Below are 21154 nucleotides of genomic sequence, written 5' to 3'. Positions count from 1 at the left end.
TGAACCAAAGTCTTCCTCTCTATCCACCATGCCATGCTGCCTCACATTAACAAGTTGATGTCAAATTGGAGGAAGACCTATAGTGGAGTATCCCCAAGAAGCTCACCCTGGCCCTGTGCTGTTCAATATTTCTTATCAATGAGTTGGATGAAAGTGTTGAAAAACTTACTAATTACATGAAAGTGGGAGAGACAGTTAGTATGTAGGGCATCAGAGTCAAGGTCCAAAAATATCTCAAGAGAACCTTTCTGAAGAGGAGAGAGCTGGAGCCCCTAAGGAAGAAGCTATTCGTGTTCCAAAGAATGTTCTGAGAGCCAGAGATGGCATGAAGTGAGAGGTCATCCCCCAAGGTGGAGAGGAAGAAAAGAAGACCCATAGCATCTGATGATTCTCTGTTTAAGGGAACAGAGGCAGATAACTGTCAACATTAGAGAAGTCTCTTGTCTTCTTGGGTCTGATACCCAAGACATAACAGAGAACCTCCCAAGACATAAAAATGGCTAACAATGACCCACTTTGGGGCACAAATGACATGACCAGAAGGAACCTAAAAAATATTGCCGATGATTATGAAGCCTTGGGCAAGAAACTGAAGACCATAGGGACATAAATTGTTTTTTCCTCACTGCTACCAAATAAAGACGAGGGATGCAGAAGAGAAAAATTAATTTTCTCTTTTAGCTGAAAAGGTGTTGTTTGGGGATGGGATTTCAATTTCTGTATCATAGTTTATCACACAGTGTTGACAGATGCCTGACCAGATGTGGGGTACACCTAGTAAAAGCTGGTAAGAATGTGTTTACTAGACATCTCTCTTGCAAATCTAATCAAAAAGACCTTTAAACTAACAAGGAAACAGGAGGGAGAAGGCGTTCCAAAAACAGATGCTATGGAGAGTAACCTCAAAGAAGGAAGAAGAGCAGCTGAACCATCTGGAGTTTCACAGGAGACAAAATCCAAGAAGAGAGCCAACAGTAACCCAAGGGCTCAGGGGTCAACAATCAAATGCCCAAAGTTGGGTAACAAACAAGAAGAACTTGGGGTCCTATCAGAAGGGGACAAGTTTGACCCCATAGGGACCACTGAGGATTGGGGGGATAAAATCTATCACTCAGTCATGACTTTGGTTGGATAAATGTTATTCAAAAGAGACAGAATAGGATTTCTAAGCAAGATGGCTGCCAGAAGAGTCCACTCAGCTGCTCCATACCTACTCCTGTAAAAATGTGAAATTTGCATCAGATTGAATAATGATCAAGAAATTCAATGAGAGAATTCAGTAAGGTATTTCCTCTACCCCAGAACTGGGCACACGCATGCACACACATGCACACAGACACAGACACAGACACACACACACACACACACACACACACACACATTCACCCAGATTTTCCAAAAGGAAGGAAGAGTACCCAGTAACAACTCAAAGAAAAAGAATAACCAAATAACTAAAAAAAACCCACAAAAAACCAGAAACTTAAAAAATAATGATTTTTCAGAAGGACAGCCCAAGAAAAAATGAAGAAAGAGACAAAAAATGAAATTAAAAAGAAACTGGAGGAAAGAAATGGAAAAAGAACGAATAGCTTAGAAGCAAAAGTAGTAAAACCTACTCCAAGTAATGTTCTAGTGCAGAAAGAAGAGGGTGGAATCTTATGCCACATAATTGGGGTACATGAAAAGAAGAGTATACAAACATGGAGGAAGGAAAGAAGGAGCCACTCAGCAGAGTTACTAAACTAGTAATGAGAGGAACGCTAGGTTAGATTTCAGCAGACCATTTTAAATTTAATTTTATTTTCTTAAACAAAGCTTGATTTAGGCTCGATTTTTGCAGAGTTTTTGATAGTCTCTTCTTCTATTCCCGTGGAGAAGATGGTAAGAAAGGGATTGGATAATGATACAGTCAGATGGATTCAAAACTGATCCAATGGCCAGATTTTTTAAAAAGGCCTTTTTAAGGCTCAGTGAAATTGAAGAGGCCTCTAGTGCAGTGCTCCTATCCCTGGCCCTGAGGATTCCCACCATCTTGAGCTATGTTAGAAGGGCCCAGCTTCCAGGAATGAGGAGGTGCTAACCCCTCTGTACTCTGGCCTTGTCAGATCTCATTCAAACAACTGTGTTTAGTTCTGGGTGCCAAAGTTTAGGAGAGACTTTGATAAGCTGGAGAGTGTGCAGAGGAGGCCAGCCAGACTGGTAAGGGGCTGTGAGGTCATGACATATGAGAATCAGTTGAAGAACATAGATGTGTTGATCCTGGAGAAAAGAAGTGTGTGTGGGGGGGCAGAAATGGGCAGGAGGTGGGGGGAGACACATGATAGCAGTGTTTAAGAATTCAAAGAGCTGTCATATGGAGGACAGATTAGACTTGCTTTGCTTGGCCCCAGGGATCAGATCCAGAAGCAGTTAGGGGAGAGTGGAGATGCAAAGAGGTCAGTTAATCAGATTCTGGTGAGATTCCCTGGAAAGGTTGTGGGTCCCTCTCCTTGGAGGCTTTCAAGTACAGGCCAGATGACCATTTCTTGGATATGTTATGATGGAGATTCTTTTGTGTATAGACTGGTCTGGATGGCCACTGGGGCTCTTTCCATCTTTTAAAATTTATATTCCAGTGATAGAACAATAAGCCAAATTAAATAAGACAAAATATAATAGGTATAGTGTCAGCTTAGACATTTGGGTTCAAAAAAGTCAACTTCACAATTACAAGGTGGAGAAAGTATGGCTAGACAATATAGATATAAAAAAGATCTAGGGGTTCTAGTGGACTGCAGGCTCAATATGATTCAGTCCTATGACGTGGCAGCCAAAAAAGAAAATGAGAAGCTAAGCAGCACTGAAAGAAGCCTAGTGCCTGGAATGAAGGAGATGATAAGCCCTGTGAACTCTGCTGTAGTCAGACCACACTGGGAGTAGCATCACCACTTCTTGGTGCCACATCTTAGGACCACATTAGTCTATTAAGTGCATGGGGGAGGTTAGGGAAAGATGAGGTAAGACCAAGATAGTGCGAGGCCTGAAAGTCATGCCGTATAAGGATCAGGGGAAGGAACTGGGAATGTCTAAACTGGAAAAAAGAAGACTTCACGGCACATAGTAGCTGACCTCAAGCGTTTGAAGTGCTAGCACACAGCAGAAGGATTGGACTTGTTTGGCCTTGCCCAAGGGGGAGGAACCAGGTTTGAAGGGTTGAAGTTGTTGAGAGGCTTGGGGTCAAGCAAAGCAACCTAACAGTGAGACCCTCTGGGCTGGAGCTAGTGGTAGGTACCTCCTCACTGGTGGGCGCCTCCTCACTGGTGGGCGCCTCCTCACTGGCGGGCTCCTCCTCACTGGTGGGCTCCTCCTGGTGGGCTCCTTCTCACTGGTGGGCGCCTCCTCACTGATGGGCTCCTCCTCACTGGTGGGCTCCTCCTCACTGGTGGGCGCCTCCTCACTGGTGGGCACCTCCTCACTGGCGGGCTCCTCCTCACTGGCGGGCTCCTCCTGGTGGGCTCCTTCTCACTGATGGGCGCCTCCTCACTGGTGGGCTCCTCCTGGTGGGCTCCTCCTCACTGGTGGGCTCCTTCTCACTGGTGGGCTCCTCCTCACTGGCGGGCTCCTCCTGGTGGGCTCCTCCTCACTGGCGGGCTCCTCCTCACTGGTGGGCGCCTCCTCACTGATGGGCTCCTCCTCACTGGTGGGCTCCTCCTCACTGGCGGGTGCCTCCTCACTGGTGGGCGCCTCCTCACTGGTGGGCTCCTCCTGGTGGGCTCCTCCTCACTGGCGGGCTCCTCCTCATTGGCGGGCGCCTCCTCACTGGTGGGCGCCTCCTCCTGGTGGGCTCCTCCTCACTGGCGGGCTCCTCCTGGTGGGCTCCTCCTCACTGGCGGGCGCCTCCTCACTGGCGGGCGCCTCCTCACTGGTGGGCTTAAGCAAAGGAGCATTTGCTTGAGATGTTGCAGTGAGATCTGATGTTCAGGTACTGGTAGGACTAGATGATTTTGGTGGTCATCCAAGTTTCAGGTTCTGTGAGCTGTGCCCTGTATTCCTGGGTGTCTGTGGCTTGCAAACATATGCTCTGATTAGAGGCCTGACTCACTTCACTTCTCCCAAAGATGATGATGACAACAATAATAACTCTTATTCATATAGCACTTTGCAAATTAGTTGTAGGTGTCATTATCAACTCTATTTTACAGATGAAGAAATTGAGGCTGAGAGAGGTGACTTGCCCAGGGTCACACAGCTATTTGGTTTCCAAAATAGGATTCTAACTCAAGCCTGGCACTATACCTCCCAAAATATTTGTTTCTAACCCTTGTATCTGACACCGTCTGTAATACAAAGATCCCAGGTCTAATAGGGTGGGCATTTTCCTATTCTCCTGGCTAATATTCCCCATTTTGCAAATTTGGGGAAACAAATACATAAAACTGTTGCCCAGCACATAGTTGAAAGTTATAGAATGAGTTAAACAAGAAAGAATTCTTTTTAAAAATTTTTTTAATTTTTAAAATTAATTTATTTTGATTTATCAACAATCACTTTCATATGCTTTTGAGTTTACAATTTTTCTCCCCCTCCTTCCCCATCTCCCTCCCCAAGATGACACACAATCTGATATAGGCTATGCATGTACATTCCTATTAAACGTATTTTCACATTAGTGGTGTTATAAGTAAGAAGTAGAACTAATAGGAGGAACCACTAGAAAGAGGAAACAAAATGCAACAGAAGAAAAAAAAATAGCCAATAGTATGCTCCAATCTACATTCAAACTCCATAGTTCTTTCTCTGGATGTGGATAGCATTTTTCATCATGAGGCCTTTGGAGATGTCTTAGATCCTTGTATTGCTGGGAAGGGTTAAGTTTATCAGTATTAGTCATTGCACCACGTGGCTGTTACTGTGTACAGCATTCTCCTGGTTCTGCTCATTTCACTCAGCATCAGACCATACAAGTCTTTCCAGGTTTTTCTGACATCAGTCTGTTCAAGAAAGAATTCTTTAAGGAAGAGTTCTTTGGGAAATAAAGACGCCAGTGGATATTGGGCACCCCCCCCAAGATTAGTGGGGAGTCTCGCTCACACTAATGACTAGGCAGGTCATGAGAACACGTATGTGAAGCGATACACACGTGTGAGTTACCAGTCATCATAAGTAGCGGTGGAGGCAGGATCCCCATCTGGCAGCGTCTCCTGCAGTTCCTTAGAATTAGATGTCACTGACCGGGCTCCTTGTCTAGTTCCCCAGAGCCCCCAGCGGGTGGCAGCAGTGCTGCTCTCAGAAATAGCAACAGGTCTCCTTCCGCCAGTTCTCCCCATGAACTTCAGACGCTGCTGAGAGACTGGAACTTTTACAAATGGAACCAACAGCCAGGTGCCCAGCCTCGAATGTTCTTTCGGTCACAGCTGTGTGGTCCCAGCCATTCTTGCCTTTGTGGGGGGAGGAGGGGACGCAGTTCTCTGCTGATGCCTCGGGGGACTACCTTGCATGCAGAGAGCCAATGGAGCCTCTCACGGGAATCTGATTAAGCGGTTTTTTTGTGTCCAACTCCTCGTGACCCTATTTGGAGCTTTCTTGGCAGAGACACCGGCGTGGTTTGCCATTTAATTAGGACTGAACAACAGCAGTTTAATTAGACTGAATAACAGCTGAAGATGCCTGCACATTTGATGAGAACAGCCACCACCCGAATGAGCCCCCTGCGTGCACGTAGGAAACGTTTACATTCACTGTCTCATTGGAGTTTCCCAAAGACCTCATGAAGCAGAGGCCACAGGCATCAGCAGCTTCATTTCCCAGAGAAGGAAACCCTGTGAAAGGTTAGGTGACCTGCCCAAGGTAACGCAGAGATAAGGGTCAGAAATGGGCTTTGCACTCTGTGTCTGCTGACTCCACGGCCAGCTCTTTCAGCTGTACTACACTGACTCTTGCATTTCATTTATTTACTTAGGCCTTGGCCTATGATCATTGGCATGCAGAGCCTCCACCAATGCAGGTGGACATCTGACCTGCAACTTACCCTCCTAGAGACATGCTTGGTTACTGAGGAGTTCCATGGCTTTTTTTAAAAAAATTATTTTTAGTTTTCAACATTCACTTTTATGAGATTTTGAGTTCTAAACTTTTCCCCCTCCATCCCCTCCCCCCCTCCCCAAGAGGGCATGCAATCTGTGGCTTTTGCAGGCTCACAGTCAGTACATGTCAGAGGTGGACTTGAACTCAGGGCTTTCTGATTTCAAGACTGTCTCTATCCACCATATCAGGTTACTTCTCATATTTAAAGGTGTGGAGTGCAGATTCTATCAGTGGAATGGTCCTTTGTGTACAATGATAACTAGGGTGGGGCCAGGCGTTCTTGGCCTCAGGACACTGAAATGTCCAAGGTGCTGACCTGCTAACAGTCCTTCAGCATCACAGACCTGAGCTCAGCACCTCTGCTCCCCAGGTGAGCTCATCCCCTTGCCCTGCCCTGCCCAGCCCTCCTCGCTCACCCTCTGCAGCAGCCTCGCTGACATATTTCAGACAGCTTTCACTTCCCTCTGCCAAGCCTTTGGTTCACACCCTGTTCTGCCCAGTTCTTTGTTTAGAACCTGCTTTCCAGGGATCCTGGTGCTTGGCCAAATTGTAATGAAGTAGGTGTGGCATCATTCATGGAGGGATTTATTGAAGGGTCTGGGGGGAGCTGCTGCCTGAATCAGCTACTGATGCTGCTTGGGGGAGTCAAGCTGGGGAAGGGCCCTGGGGCAGGAAGTAGCTGAGGAAAGCCAGCTTTGACCAGCTGGGCAACCCTTGACCTTTGATCTAGCTCCTGATGTCCTTGGGGGGAGAGGGCCCTGGGGCAGTAGAAAGAACACTGGATTTAAAGTTAGAGGGTCTGGGTTTCAAATCCCAGCTCTGCCACTTGCTAGCTGAGTGACCTTGATCAAATCCTGTCTTCTGTCTGGGCCTCAGTTTCTCCATCTGTCAAATGACAGGGTTCTTCTCTTCTATCTGCATTCACACCTTTCAAATCAGCAAACATTGTACATCAGGGCTTGATTTATTGTTTTATTGATTTCTAGACTTTAGAAACTTATGGAGGACGTTTTACTAACACCGTTACAATATACGGTTTCTCCCCAACCCACAAAGAGCCGATTGTTAAATGTTTACCAGCAGGTGGCTGCTTTTATCTTTAAGTGTATGATCCTGGGCCTTGGACTCCTCTCAGGTGCCGCAGGGCCCAAGTTTCTGCTGGCTGTGCCCTTCACTGCCTATTTTTTAATTTTTGTTTGTTTGTTTTTATTTTTGTGGAAGCAATTGAGGTGAAGTGACTTGTCCAGGGTCACACAGCTAGCAAGTGTGTGAGGCTAGATTTGAACTCAGGTCCTCCTGACTCCAGGGCCAGGGCTCTGTGCACTATGGCACCCTGATCTGCCCCATTGCCTATTCTTCCAGTCTTAGTCATTGTTCCCCTTCTCTCATCTGTCACCCCAGTAGAACTGGTGTTCTCAGTGTTCAAGACCCCCAGATGACCCATCAACTCTCTCCTTGTCATCCCCACTCCCCAGACTTCTCCCTCCCCTCTTCCAGCAAAGCTCAGTTCAAGGGCTGCCTCCTCCAGGAAGCCTTTTCTGATCTCTCCAGCTGCTTTGAGTGGCCTCCCCTGCCCCGCCCTGAAATTACTTGTGCCCTTAATTTGTATGTCTTTATGTAAGTATAGGGGCAGAGAGGTGACACCATAGAGGGGAAGGGGCCTGGCCTAAGTCATACAAGGAGGAAGTAGCAGAGTCAGGATTCGAACCCGGGGCATTCAAGGTCACCATCTGCTCTCTCTCACCCTTGCTGCATGACTGACCCACAAACAAGTCCCTTCTTCTCTCTCAGGGCCTCAGTTTCCTTATCTGTAAAATTAGAGGGTTAGACTAGGTGGGCTCTGAGATCTGCAGCTCTCAATCTGTAACCCTGTGAGCCACAGCTCTTAAGACCCAAGATTCCACTGAATCCACCCAAACCATGTGTTATAAGAATGTCCCTTTTCCCCTGACAAAGGAGATGAAGTAGTCCAGGCCAGGCTCCCTGGCAGGGCACTGCACATACAGCTTCAGTGACTCAATGGCTGGTTAGCAAGCACATAAAGCAAGCCAGACGATATCTAGGCGACCAGTACAACAATCCCCAAACACAGCCATGTAAGCTGAGGACACAAAGAAAGTCTTGGAACTGGCACGGGGCCCAGGACAGAAAGTCACCCTCCCAGTCCCCGCCCAGCTTTCCAAACTCTTGGATTTCGTTCCCTTTGCTTCCCATTTGATGGCTCAGAGAACATCCTGCAGCCCCAAGAGGAAGAGGGTGACGGACTCGAACCCTGAGCAGGATGGAGGGGGCACTTCAGAATCAGGGAGGAGGGGATGTTCAGGGCCAATGAGGGTGCTTCTGTAGGAAGGGATTCAGAAAGTGGAGGTGGGCTGACCCGAGTGAAGAGGCCCGATCCGGATCCCAGCTGGATCCAGAAGATAATGAGCTCTAAACATCAAGCTTTGGAGTTAGAATTTTACACTGACAGCCATAGGGAGCCACTGAATGTTCCTGAAGGAGGCTGGGGTGACATGGTCAGATACCTGCTCTAGAAAACTTACTTTGGCAGCTTTGGGGAAGATGGTTTAGAAAGAGGGAGATTAGACATGGGGCAACAATTAGTAACTTCCAGGTGGGAGGGGATGAGGACTGCAATATGGCAGTGGCTGTCCAAGCAGAGGGCTCACAGGGAGATGTTGGGGAGGAAGACTTCTCAAGACTGAAGACTGATTGAATATTGGAGGGGGAGGGGAAGAATGAGGGGTCAAGGATGTTGCTGAGGTAGCCAGTCTGGGTGACTGGATAATGTCAGCACCCTGGCAGAACAAGAAAAGTCTGGGAGATTCCTGGGTTTAGGAGAGAAGCTGACCAGTTGTGTTTGAGATGCCCAGGAGACAAGCAGGTGGAGGGGCCCCAGTGCCCATGCGGTGACAGAGCTCGGGAGCTGAAGCTGTCGTGGGCATAGAAAGAATGTCTGAGCCTAGGGGGGGCCGGCAAGCTCACAGAGGGTATGGACAGAGCAGAGAAGAAGGCCCTATACTGATATGAGGACTCCACTCTATTCAGTGAAGAAGCGCTACCCTGGAGAGGACAGTTTGTACTGGACAGCCCACACCAGAGTCAGAAGCCAGACTACAAAGGCTCAGGAAATGAGTGGGAAAAGGGGAAATGGAGGAATGGAAATGCTTTTTCTAAAAGAAGTGACTTGTCCCAGGTCACACTGCTCCTTAGGGGTAAAGCTAGGGCTAGGGTCTCTAACTTCAAACCCAGCATTCTTTGGCTTACGCCAAAGAGCTGACACAGGGCTTGAAACCCTGGACTTGGGAGTCAGGAAGACCTGAGTGCCAATCCTGCCTCAGACACTTAGTAGCTGGCTGACCCTGGGCAAGTCACATAAATGCTAGTGCCTCAGTTTCCTCATCTGCAAAATGGGGATAATAATAGTGCCCACCTTGCAGGGTTGTTGTAAGGATCAAATGAGATGATAATTATAAAGTGCTTAGCATGGTGCCTGGCACATTGTATGCACTACATAAATGTTAGCTATTATTATTATTATTATTTCTTTCAGCACTGAACCAACACAGGGGGCTCATCTGCCAGGGGATAGGCACAAGTGTCAGTAGAAGAGACCCCCCCCCCCAAAGGACAGCACAATCATTACTGGGGAGGAGCAGCTTCAGGCATGCTTTGAGAGGTATACTTCCAGCCAGGGTCATGGGGGATGAAGGTGGAAGTAGGCCTAATGTTCATATCAGCAAAAATATTTACAGCAGTGAGTGAGTGAGTGTGTGTGTGTGTGTGTGTGTGTTGTGTGTGTGTGTGTGTGTGTGTGTCCCCTGGAAGTCTCTGGCAGTCTGGAGAGGGCTATGGACCCCTTCTCAGACTCATGTTTTTAAATGCATAAAATATACTGGGTTACAAAGGAAATTATTTGTATTGGAATACAGTTATCAAAGTATATTTAAAAAAATTCCCAGACCCCAGACTAGAAAGCCCTGATGTATGGTGACAGTGATTCTCAGCATGGTAGAAGCCTTGTTCACCGGTGCTAGAAAGGTCCTCAGAGCCCACAGAGTTACGGCCATCCTGTCAAGCAGCCTCTTTAAACACTCCCACCTCCCTTTTCTCTCTTTATTGGAAGGATTTCTCTTTGTGTCTTCAGAGTTTCATTCTTGAAGCCTTCACATCCCTGCTGGGTGACTTTCCTGGTAGAATCTGAAGTTGAGATTTCCACCCTATCCTTTCATTCTCCACTGATGGCAGCTCTAGGGAGGAGGCTGGAACGATTCACGGGATGCATAAGGCCCAGCTGGTGGGGGGTAATGGAACCTCTATAAAATAGGAGGGTTGGACTAAGTCACCTCCAAGGTCCTTCTCAAGCTATAATCTTATTTTCCCATTATATTATGGGTTCCACCCATGAAAAGAAAGTTTGCATTCTGAAAAACCAACTTACCAATGAATTTCTACAATCCTGTTGTCCATTGAGAACATCCTCCACACTGAAGAATTAGCTTCGAATATCTGGCTCATCTGCTCCTCCGTGGTACCAGTCACCCCCACCCCCACCCCATCCCATCCAACAAGCATTTATTAAACATCTACTGCATACAAGGCAATGTACTCAGTTTCACAGATAGAAAGACAACATTCATACCATCCCCATAATCATTTAGGGACTATGGCCAATAGGCCACAGGCTTTGAATAGGATTCCCCTAAATTGTAAGCAGCCCATCTTCCACCTCCAAAAGAATAATTACTTTGAAGTTTTTGTAGCTTCTCTATTTATTTATCTGTGTATATATATCTCCCCCATAACCTAGTATAAGGTACTTGAGGACAGCAACCATTCCATTTATGTATCCCTAATATCTCAAGTGCCTACTGCAAAGCCTGGCACATAGTAGGATGCTTAATAAATGCTTGTTGATATGCCCAAAGGGCTACAAAACTGCTCATACTCTTTGATCCAGCAATACCACTACTAGGGCTGTATCCCAAAGAGATAATAAAAAAGAGAAAAGGACCCACATGTACAAAAATATTTATAGCAGCTCTTTTTGTGGAGGCAAAGAACTGGAAATTGAGGAGATGCCCATCAATTGGGGAATGGCTGAGCAAGGTGTTGTATATGAATGTAATGGAATACTATCGTGCTGTAAGAATTGAAGGGGGGGGGTTTCAGAAAAACCTGGAAAGACTTACATGAACTGATGCTGAGTGAACTGAGCAGAACTGGGAGAACACTGTACAAGGTAACAACAACATTGTGTGATGACTAACTTTGATACTTAGCTCTTCTCAGCAATGCAAGGATCTAGGACAACTCTAAAAGACTCATGATGGAAAATGCTGTCCACATTCAGAGAAGGAACTGTGGAGGCTGAATGCAGAATGAAGCATGCTATTTCTCTCTCTCTCTCTCTCTCTCTGTCTCTTGTGTTTTTTCCCTTTCATTATGATTCTTCTTTCACGACATGACTAATGTGGAAATATGTTTAATATGATCATACATGTAGAGCCTATATCAGATTGCATGCTGTCTTGGGGAGGGGGAGGGGAGGCAGGGGGAAAATTTGGAACTCAAAATTTGTAAAAGTGAATATTGAAAACTAAAATTAATTAATTAATTTAAAAAAAATAAAGGCTTGTTGAATAAAATTGAATTGAAGCGAGTCCTCTCTAAGCCAGAGAAGGCTAAGACCAAACCTCCCAAAAGGGGGGGGGGTTGAGAGGGGAGGGGAACAAGAAATAATGGAAATAAGCTTTGTGTTTGTGAGAATTCGGATGTAGCCAAGTGTCTAAATCTCCTTTATCAGCTGCCTGGAATTCTTGTCAATAATGTTAAGTGCAGGATTTTTTGAATGTCATTTAAGCCAGGAAGCTAGAAAGTGCCATCCTTTTATAAGTCATAGGATAGTAAACGCAGTTTCTTAGCTACAATATAAACCAAGGCTTTGGTTACGCCAGGGAAAAGTAACAGAAAAGGTCAAGTGGGTAGAGATTTAATCTTTGGGGCTTTTATTGGATTATAGTGAAGACTGGTACTTGAAGATGTCGGCTTTCCCACTACCTAGAAGCAACTTTCTTCCTCATTTGTCTTTTTCTTTAAGTATATAGATATGCACATTTTAAATAAACATATAATAGAAATAGAAATTGTGTGTATAGACACACATATATGTATGCATGTACGTGTGTATATATATATATACATATATATATATATGTATATATATATACATATACATATATATATATATATATATATATATATATATATATGCCTCCCCAATAATTCCAAGTCCAGGAGTTTTGTTTGTTTGTTTGTTTTTAATGGAGAGGAGAGGAGGCAAAGGTGAACTGGATAACCCAAAGCTGTGTACAGAACTGGCCAGGGTTATTTTGGGGAGAAAAACCTGAATTGAGCCCTGTTTCTCTTGCTATTTGCCAGAGTCCTTTGTCCCACAACATCTCTATTCTTTGCACTTCACCCAGAAGTCTTCTTCTTTTTTTTTTTTTGCTTTTTAAAAGTCTAAATAAAATTTGGAAATTAAAGTGATATAAAAACAAAAAGAATCAATAAAAGATTTAAAAATATATTCAGTCTGAACAAAATGCCTGAGAAGAGTCTCTGAAACCCGCCTTTCCTCTTGATAGGGAAGAATTATAGTCATCATACTGGTTTAACTAATTGCATTAATAAAAACAGACAGTCCTTGTGCCTTCAGACAGCTTATATTAAAACAGGGGGTGACACAACACATGTAGGGGAGAGGTGCCCAGGAAGGGGAGTTTGGTTCTGGGGAGGTGAAGGGAGAAGGGGGAGCACGCATTAGAAACAGGCAAATGGTGAGATGGAGGATGAGATGGGAAGATGATGCACAATCTGGTACCTAGAGTCAACTGGAGATAAAAAGGGCTAAGTGGGTTGAGAAATGCTTGAGTGACTTGCCCAAGGTCCCCCCACCCCCCAAGGTCCTCCAGGTAATGGTAAGTGGAAGAGTAGGACAGAAGCTTAGAGCCTCTAATCTAAGGAGGCATTTGAACCCAGATCTCCCTGACCCCCAGTTCAGAAATCTATCCACTATGCTAATTAGAAATTAAAATTCTTGCAACTGGTTCCCAAAGAGGAACAAGAAATACTAGAAATAAGCTATGTGTTTGTTAGTGTGTTCCAAATCTCCTTATCAAAATGAAAATGAAAATTTTAGCCATGGAAATGGAAAGGGTACAATTATAGTGGAGGGTGCTAGGTCACACAGTGCATAGAGTGCTGGACGTGGAGTTAGGAAGACTCATCTCCTTAATTCAAATTTGGCCTCAAACACTTACTAGCTGTGTGACCCTGAGCAAGTCACTGAACTCTGTTTGCCTTAGTTTCCTCATCTGTTAAAAAAAAATGAGCTAGAGAAGAAAATAGCAACCTGCTCCAATATCTTTGCTAAGAAAACCCCAAAATGGGGTCATGAAGAGTCGGACATGACTGAAACAACTGGATAAAGACAACAATTATAAGGGGAAGCAAGTTGGAGAGATATTGAGACAAGAGTGGGATGGGGCAGGATGGAAGGATGCGGGTATCAGTGGGAGGAGGAAGAGCCCTCTGTGTTTACCTTGTTTCTAGGTCCAGACTGAACAAAACAAGGAATCATTCCATGCGGGTACCAAATTTGGGTGCAGGCTGGGTGGGGGCTGAGCCTGAGTTTGTGAACTGGTCTGGCTGCTTTATGGTATATTGGCAGGGCATTGTAGGTATTGGAGGAGGAAGGAGGGACAAGTGTACTGGAAGGCTGGGAGAGTAGATGCTGGAGGCATTGCAGCAAAGGAGGCTAGGAGGTTGCCTAAATTTGCATCTGTCTTCTGAGGCAAGTCCATGGAATGCCTCAGAAAACACCTAGCTCCCATGAAAATAACCAAGAGGTTGCTAATGGCCTAGGGCTGCCAGATGAGGCTCAGCCTGCCATCAGATAATCAAGAAAACCCTGCTCCAACATCGAAGCCCCAAAACTCTGTGGCCTTTCCCTCCCCATTGTCCTACCTGGGGAAGAGGAGGATGGGAAGAGTAGATTGAGGAGCAGCTGTCCCACTTTTATCACTACTTTTGATCCTTGCTGGCCTCCTTGCTGATCCCCTTAAAGTAGATTCCAGGTCCCACCTTCAAGTGTTTGCACGGCCATCTGTCCCCCATGCTTGGAATGTACTCCTTCCTTATCTTCACCTCTTAACTGGCTTCCTTCAATACTGAGCTCAAGGCTCACCTCCTGTTTGAGACCTGTCCTGATCACCTTACCCGCTAGTGCCTATCCCGCTTTACTTTCTTAAATAACCCTGAATTTAATTTCATTTTTGTTTTTGGGTTTGTCTCTTTTTGGAAGCAATCAGGGTTAAGTGACTTGCCCAGGGTCACACTAGTGTCTGAGACCAGATTTGAACTCAGATCCTTTTGACTCCAGGGCTGGTGCCCTATCTACTGCACCACCTCAATGCCTCACTGTTAAGTGCCTACTTAGGTGCCAAGCTCTATGCTAAGCATTGAAACTATAGTCACAAAAACAGGATGGTCCTAATCCTCAAGGAACTTACATTCTAATGGAGAAAATCCCACATATAGAGGAGTGGTGGGCTAAGATGGGAGCTTTGGTCTGGGAAGTCAAAGGGATCACGCCTGGAACAGCAGGACAGTGCACCATATGCACTTTGCAGAAGGGATTGTAGTGTTTAGTGATTCTCAGAGCAAGAAGTAGAAGTGGGTGAGAGCCAAGATCCCAAGCTACGGGCAAGCCAAGGAAAGGGGGAAGGGTGGGATGAGAATGTGGTACCAGGCAGCTCAGAGCCCAGGGACTTAGCCTCTCCCAGACACAGTCTCTGCTGGTCTGGAAGGTAGAACAGCGGCAGCCGGGAAAGAAGAGACTCTTAATACAAGGACGAGGAAGCTGAAATAGCAAAAAGGCAGATAAGGGGCGTGAAGAAAGGAAAAACTGTCCCACACTGAGAGCCATCCAAAAGCAAAAGGGCTGTGTCAAGAGCTAGGAAGATCCTCCTTTCTAGAAGTCTTGGATGAGTGAATGAAGCATTTATTATGTACCAGACACTGCTAAGTGCCAGGGAAACAAAACCCAGCAAACAAGACAGTCCCAGAAAGGGTTTGGAGGGAATTCTCACTCTGGGAGGCATATTAGGTGGCCTCCATGCTCTGTTCTGCCTCTCAGGTTCCAAGATAGGCTTTATCCCTCAGAGCCAATGACTAACTTCTTGAAGGCACAAGGTCGATATCTATTTGCCTTCAATCTCCAGCCCTAATGACCTAGGAAAGAGTCCTGCACACAAACAGGCACTTAGTCTTAGGCAGTGGAAAGGCCACAGAACGGTTCTGGTTTCTAAGCTGTTACTTCCTTCAGGCCAGCCTCTGGCTATCCCCAAGCACCTATGTTTGGGCCCGGGTCCCCTCCCTGTTACTTACTCCTCTTCAGCCTTATTCCTCTGAGTCAGTACTGAAATCCTATTCATCCTTCAAGGAGAAGGTGTCCAGGGTCATTCTGGCCCATCTGAATTTCTTTCTCCTCACAATGGTCAATCCTTTGTATCTGAAACACATACTTTATATATTTTTTTATATTTGGCCTTATTCTTTCCCCAACAAGAATGTGAGCCTCTTGAAACAGGGAAGACTACCCAATGACACCACTATTAGCCTATGGCCCCAAAGAGGTTCAAAAAAAGGGAAAAGGGCCCATATGGACAAAAATATTCATGGCCGCAGTGTTTTGGAGGTAGTAAATAATGAGGAAGAGAGTATGTCCATCATTTGGGGAATGGCTGAATATATAAACGTAATGGAATATTTTGTACTGTAAGAAATGACAGATGCAGAGAAACCAGGGAAGCCTTCAATGAACTGATGTGAAGTGGAGTGAGCAGAACCAGGAGAATGATTTCTCCAAGAACAGTGCTATTGTAAAGGAAGATAACGTGAAAGACTTCAGAACTCTGATCAATGAATGTACAGCTCCTGAGAACCAGTGAGGAAGCCATCTGCCCACCTACTGACAGGGGGTGGTGATGGATGAGACACATAGTTTCACACAGCCTAATATGTGTGTTTGCTGTGCTTGAGCGTTAAGATAATTTGTTACAAGAGAAGGTTTTTGGTTTTTTGAGGGAGGATGGAGGAAAGAGAAAGTGATGATAGTGGTACAAAAAAAGTGAATGAAACTTTCTTAAAAATACACAGAAGAGAACATGAAGAGGTTCAGAGCAAGTCGAGTCAAAAAGCAGTCATTAAGTACCCACTATATACCAGGGACTGTGCTAAGTAAGCACTGGAGAGTTTTAGAACTCATATGCTGAATTTAGAATGCACTTAAAACCAAAAGGAAACAAGCTGTCCGTAGCAGAGATCCCCAGCTTCACACAGAGGCCTCTTGGGACACAGAAATGTTCATGCTTGGTGGTCGGTGTCAAGTTTAAAATAAGAAAGACTAATTAAAAGAAAAAGATCAGGGTTGCCTCCCCCTCCACTTTGAATTTCTCAGGTCTCCTGATGGAGTCTTGCACGTAGCAGAAGATCTGGCGAGAACCTTGGCTTATTTAACTGACCGTAGCGAGGGGATGGCTCAGGGCTGAAAGGGGCTAGATGGATCCACAGAATCACAGACACTCAGAGGACCTCAGAGGTCATCTGCTCCAACAGGTACTCGAGCAAGCAGCCCCACTCTTACATTCCATTTATTAAGCACTTACTGTGTGCCTGGTTCTGTGCTGTGAGCTGGGGATACAAAGGCAAACATGTACAATCCTGCTCTTGAGGAGCTTACATTTTCTTGGAAGGAGAAACGATGTGTAAATAATGATATACAAACTATATGTAAAGTAATTTGGGGGATTGAAGGGAAGGAAGCTAGTAACTGTGAGGTGGGGCAAGATCACGGAAAACGATTATCCAGCCTCTGTTTGAAGACCTACAGAATGGGAGTGGGGGTGGGGGTGGGGAAACCCATCATTTTCTCTCTCTCTCCTCTCTTTTCCTCTTTTCTTTCCTCCCTCTTCCCTTCCTTTCCCTCTTTTCCTCTCTCCCTCTCTCCTCCCTTCTCACCTCTTTCTCTTCCTCCCTCTTTCCTCTCTCCTTCCTTGTCCCTCTTCTCTTCCTCTCTCCTTCCCTCTCTCTTCCTCCTCTCTCTCTCCCTCCATCTCTCTTCTTTTCCTCCCTCTTTCCCTCCTTCTCTCTCTCCTCTCTCACTTCCCTCCTCCTCCCTCCTTCTCTCTCTGTCTCTCTCTTTCTGTGTCTGTCTCTCTCTCCCCTCTCTTGCACTCCCTTCCCTAATTATTGGACTGCTTCGTTTTCTTTTGATTCACAGAACCTAGCAAACTGCCTTGCATGTAGGAGGCGCTTAGTCAATCAAATGGAATTCTTTGGGACATTGCAGGAAAGATCCTTCTTCAGGTATAGTCAATTAGGATCCTGTGGCTTCTGAAATGCCTTTTAGCTCTCAGACAGTAAAAATTGTTTCCCTGCCGGAATGTGGAGAAGTGTACCTAACCCTTAACTTGCAGTCAGCAGAGGCTATATTAGAATTAGGGTGCCACCTAAACTTACCATCTGTGCAAGCCCAATGAGTCACTTCAAGTTGCTGAGCTTCAGTTTCCTCACCTGTAAAATGGGCATAATACTCATACTCTCCCTACTTCACAGGTGGTTGTGAGGAAAGCACTGCTGTGTCAATAGATATCGGACCAGTGATTTCAATGACACAGGGAAGAGTGGAAGAAAGGAGACTCCCTTTCCTCAGGCAGGTTAGCACCTTCTGGGAAACACACTGGCTGAAAAAGTTGCCTCAAGCACCTTGAGACTTTCCTAAGGTTGCATGACCAGAATGTGTCCAAGGCAAAATTTGCACCCCAGCCTTCCTAGCTCTCAGTGCAGCTTCCTGTCCATTGCTTCTCCTGGTAGGAATGTGGATTGTTATTATTATATTTCTATATTATTTATTATATTTTCATGTTCTTATTATGTCATCTATAATTATTGTTATTAACTGGATGCCTGGTTTGTGGGGTCATATACTGCACCAGGGCTGAAATCCTATCTCTTGCAGGCTTTTAGCCTTCTTCCTTGTTTGCAAGATAGGGTTACTTTTATCCACCTATGTGTGTATTTGTATATGTATATGTAGGTATATGGGGCAGCTAGGTATTGTGTGGAGTCAGGAAGACTCATCTCCTTGTGTTCAAATTCCGCCTCAGACACTTAACTAGTTGTATGACCCTGGACAAGTCACTTAACCTTGTTTGCCTCAGTTTCTTCATCCGTAAAATGAGCTGGAGAAGGAAATGGCAAACCACTCCTGTACCTCTGCCAAGAAAACCCCAAATGGAGTCACGGAGAGTTGCACACGACTGAAACACACAACAACAGATATCTATGAACATGTATATGCATAGGTATATTATATATATATATATACATATATATACACTAGTCTGTATACAGTAGTATATATGTATATACTAGTTTGCATAAACACGTATAGTGTGTGGGATGGGTATGTGCAGCGTCTATGTAATGTGTATACGTCTACATATGCATAAATGCAAAGAAAGACGTATGGGCACAAAGGCACACACAAACCTCTCTATGTCTACATTCGGTTATCATTACGCATTGTGCAATGTCTATACCCCTATGTCTTTATGTACATATTTATAATGCACGGATGTGCCCCGGCCAATGGCAGGATGGCGCTACAATGTATCCCAATTCTCGAGGTTGGGGGGGCCCGCCCCCGCCCGCTCCGGGGAGCCAGTATGAAAGAAGGTCGGCGGGTTCCTGCTCCTCTGCGCAGCGCTCAGCTCTCGGCAGCAGGGGACTGAGTCCTCCCCCTGCCTCCTCTCAGCCCACGCCGAGCTCAATCTTCATTCCAACCGCAGCCTCCGTCACGCTGACGTCAATGGAGCCGGGCGCGTCCCCGTGGGTGGATGTGGGCGCCAGCCCTCGGCTTTCCCCCCTCCTTTCTTCTTCATTCCTTCCCCCCCCCGCTCCGTAATGGATTGGTTCACTCCGCTCCCCGCTTCTCCGGGAACGCCGAAGGCTCTTGAATGAAGCAGGCCCAGTGAGCGGAAGTGGAAGGAACCATCTGGGAGGCGGTGGGGGTCCCCCGCGCGTTCATTGAAGGGCTCCGCGTCGGAGTGAACATGGTGTTCCATGTGCGTCTTATGTAAAGCGAGCGACAGGCGGCTCAGCCAATGGGCTCGCGGAGCAGGCCGAGGCCCCCGCCCCACTATGCAGATGAGCCGGGGGTGCCTCCAATGTCGGGGCGCGGGGGGCGGGCCCGGCGCGTGCGGTCACGTTTTCCACTATGTGACAGCCGCCTGGCCTCTTAGCTCTAGCAAGAGGCTGCCGCGTCGCGTTCTGTGGGTCCTCGGCTCAGCCTCCGCCTCCGCCTCGGCAACAGCCGCTCGCCTCCCGCCCCTCGGCCCGGGCCCTGGCTCCTACTGTTGCGCCGGCCAGTTTCCGCACGTCGTCGGTGTGCTGCTGCCGCCGCCTCCCGGGGAGCTGCGGTGAGTGAGCACGGGGAGAAGGGCAGAGGGGAGGAGGGGTCCCGGCGGGAGTCCCGGGGGGGGCGGCGGAGGGGCGCGCCTCGGGGAAGGGGATGGGGGGGGGTCTGGCCCGGTGACGTCACCGCTCCGCGAGCTCCCGCCCGGCGAAGCGCTTTGGGGGGAAATTATGGTGGGGGTGGAGTACGCGCGGCAGGGGACCGGGAGGAGCAGACGTGGGGGCTCTTGGGTCCCCGCTCCCCGAAGGGTGGAAGTTCCCCGAGGACAGGCTTTGTTTTGGCTTTGTCTCCAAGCTGCCGCACACTGCAGGCGCTTAATTGGTGCTTGACGTGGGGTTGATAGATGATTACTTGTTGCTTCCTCCATCCTGCAGAGTGCAAGCCCCTGGAGGGCAGGCAGTGCAGTCTGTAGGGCCCTGACCTTGGAGTCAGGAAGATCTGCGTTCGCTTCCCGCTCCTGACAAATCACGACCCCGCGCAAGTCACTGAACCTCTCAGCCTCAGTTTCCTCTTGTGTAAAATGGGGTGAGCCCTAGCTGTGAATCTCAAAGGAGGTAGTGTGGGTAAAGCGCTTTGCAAACCGTAGCGCTCTGTTTAAAGGCTACTATCATTGTTATCCCAGCACACACACAGCTTAATGAGTGCATGCTTAGGGTCACATGGTGGGTGCTGTAGAGGGGAGGACGTGGGTGCCGATCTCACTTCTCTGATGCTTACTTTCTACGGATAGTGGCAAAAGCCCTGGGTTTGGATCCTGGATTCGAATGTACCCTTCGAGACCCGCTGGACCTGGACAGGTCAGCCTCTCGTAACCTTTCCTCGTCTGTAAATTGGTGTTCCTAGGATGAGCATTCCCAGGCTTGTTGTGAGGATTAAATGACATGGCGTTTGTCTAAAGTGCCTACCAGACGTTCAAGTGGCGTGTGAATGAGCTGTTAGGAGGAGCGCCGTGCTCTTCAGAACCTGCTCGCTCGCCTCCTCCAGCTCTTTCTGGAGCACTGATTTGTCTCATTCCTTTTATCGGGTCTGGCTCTAGCCGCTAGAACAGCGCCTCTCTGTGGTCAGAAGAAGCACACGTTCATGGGTGCTTATGCAAGCTTCCTCCCCCACCAAGTAGATTTGCACGCACCTCCTTTTACATTATCGAATAGCCTAACAATCCAGCTAAATCACCGAAAATTTGTATCATTGTTGTTATTCTACCCAACCACATTTTAAAGAGGAAGGAATCAAGATCCATGGAGGCTACACGATTTGCCTTCTCCAGGCCCCTGGAAAATGAAGAGGTGCACTAGTCCCTCGGTTGCGTTCCAGACCTATGCTCTGTGACGACTAAGGGCCAGAGAGGTTGTGACTTGCTCAGAGCCACAGGGATGGTGAAAAAGCGAGGCTGGGAAGCAAGGCCCAGGCCAGAAATCTCTGCTTTCCCCAGCCAGCTTGAAAGGCCAGTGGCTAAAGGAAAATCCAGGATTCGGGGTTTCTGTAACAGAAGCAGGTGTTTTTTGGAGACAGGCAAGAGCCAGCTTGAGAGCTGATTCAACCTGGACTGGT

The 21154-nt window shown here is 46.9% G+C and overlaps 1 protein-coding gene across 1 annotated transcript in view; it reads left to right on the top strand.

Annotated features, from left to right (window-relative positions):
- The first annotated feature begins 19386 nt into the window (after positions 1–19386).
- Positions 19387–21154, top strand: part of PER2 (period circadian regulator 2) — a 55186-nt gene continuing 53418 nt past the window's right edge. The window contains 1 exon segment of the mRNA XM_020972132.2: positions 19387–19607. The gene's annotated coding sequence lies outside the window, so the exon portion shown is untranslated.

This window comes from Phascolarctos cinereus, unplaced genomic scaffold (assembly GCF_003287225.1).
Source record: "Phascolarctos cinereus isolate Bilbo 61053 unplaced genomic scaffold, phaCin_HiC Scaffold_5;HRSCAF=322, whole genome shotgun sequence".
Classification (NCBI taxonomy): Eukaryota; Metazoa; Chordata; class Mammalia; order Diprotodontia; family Phascolarctidae; genus Phascolarctos; species Phascolarctos cinereus.
The sequence above is the reverse complement of the archived record's forward strand: the minus strand, read 5'-3'. Positions and strand labels throughout refer to the sequence as shown.